Source organism: Amphiprion ocellaris, chromosome 7, assembly GCF_022539595.1.
Source record: "Amphiprion ocellaris isolate individual 3 ecotype Okinawa chromosome 7, ASM2253959v1, whole genome shotgun sequence".
NCBI classification, from domain to species: Eukaryota; Metazoa; Chordata; class Actinopteri; family Pomacentridae; genus Amphiprion; species Amphiprion ocellaris.
The window spans coordinates 38,597,903-38,599,753 of NC_072772.1; the positions used below are offsets into that span (position 1 = coordinate 38,597,903).

The following is a 1,851-nucleotide window of genomic DNA, read 5'->3' on the forward strand; positions in this document are numbered from 1 at the left end:
CAACATAGATTGTGGGGACAATATGGAGGAAAAAAGGAAGACACAGGCAAGAAAAGTTTTGATGCTGCAATAATAAAAGGATTACTGAAACCTGTCGTAGACCAGTGCCTTCCCTGTGACTGCACCTCAGAGTAAAATGCTGACAAGGTTAAGTCCTCTTTTAATTGACTTTGTTTCTTTCAAATCATTTTTAGAAGATATACAACTTACACAGTCATACAAATCTATTTTAATAGTGGAGATATTTTATTTTTCATCTCGGAATATGTACTTTATTAAAAGATTTAGTCAACAGTTTCATGCTGGGTGAGCACTAGTTTGTTTTCCAATGCTCAGATATGTGACGACTGTAACAGATAATAGATGTCAGGATTCTCTTGGCAAAAACACAGCAACACTCTTCACGGCATCAATTCTTCACCACAAATGACAAAGAAAAGACCAATCATCACACACACTCAACAATGATACTACAGAACACACCAAAAGCGATTCAAGATTAACAGCAATGACATGTCCGAAAAACAAATTTCATGTTACACTCAAGAACATTTAAATAGATCACAGCACTAGTTTCTGTTAAACCACAGAAAAGCAACAAATTCATTACAACACACTTGGTGCAAAGTTGATACAGTTTGTCTCTTTTTGTTGATTTGTTTTCTTCAGCAACAATTGTCAGACTTTCAGTTGGAGTGAATATGTACAGATTGCAACATTCCCAATAAACCACACATCAATATTTTTCTTTGAACAAAAATTATGTCTCACTTTCAGAGGAGGGTAGAACATACTACGCATCATGCTTATAATGATCAGTTATGCTGGGAGGAGTACTAGATTTTATTAACATGACTGTTAGTTTTAGTAGAGCTTCATGTTGTCCAGCAGACAGCTGCAGCAGGTTAAAAGGTTTTTTCAGGAAAGTGGTTGGCTACATGCTGACTCAATGGCTTGGACGAAGATTTCTACTTATTTTTCCAACACATGAAGAAACTTCTTAGTCTAAACGCTGGGTAAAGTTCTCTGGGAAAAGTCCTTTTTGAGCACCAACTCCAAGGGTTAACCAGTCACTTTCTTTGATCCCTGTGAGCCAGCCAGCATCCTACAACAACCACAGAAACATCAGTCAGCCAAATAAGATCGTTAATTCCCTCTTACCAGCATGGTGCTGACTTTTGTGTCAGCAGCTGCTCTCACCTGATCCTCTACTGAAGCAGTGGGAAGCACCAACACCACGTCACCTCTCTTCAGTTCCAGTTCATCTGAATTTGCAGCTTCAAAGTCATGCATGGTCTCCACCTGCAGGATGAAAAATAGAAAAATCACCTCTACTGACACCAGTCTGAACATGTTTACCCTTGTTAAACCTGCTCCGTCTGCTGCTAATAAATATGCCGATAAAGTATGTACCGTTCACAGCATGAGTGAGTGCACCCCTATGCATTATCATGTCAGTTGATTCTCACTTGAATCAGTTCTTAATAACTGCATTATTTCTATATTTCTAAGAACAGTAGCGTATGTCCTCTGATGCACAGAAAAGTTATCTTATAATAATATGTAGAACATTCAGGTCCCAAAGTGAAAACTCAAAGAACCAAACTGATCCAGCTGTGATTTCGAACTGATAAACATGGTTCTAAAATGAACCTTCTCAGTTGTGGACCTATGGACTGGGTCTATCTATGTCTGCATCATGGCTCCACATGGAGAAGAACTGAACAGAGGAAGAGAAACATCTGAGAGACTCGACAAAGATGGAAAAAGATCCAGGAAGATCAGTGAGCAACTAAAAACCAGAGAAGCACAGAGTCAGCAGGAATCAGGAGGTCTAGAAGGAGTCATATT

General features: G+C 38.8%; 1 long non-coding RNA gene across 1 annotated transcript; it reads right to left on the reverse strand.

The window, feature by feature from the left end:
* Window positions 1-223: 223 nt before the first annotated feature.
* Window positions 224-1,588, reverse strand: LOC129349322 (uncharacterized). Its single transcript, XR_008602301.1, has 2 exons — window positions 1,201-1,588; window positions 224-1,105 (listed from the first exon to the last, which is right to left on the reverse strand). It is a non-coding gene; the product is annotated as an uncharacterized LOC129349322 (long non-coding RNA).
* Window positions 1,589-1,851: the final 263 nt, after the last annotated feature.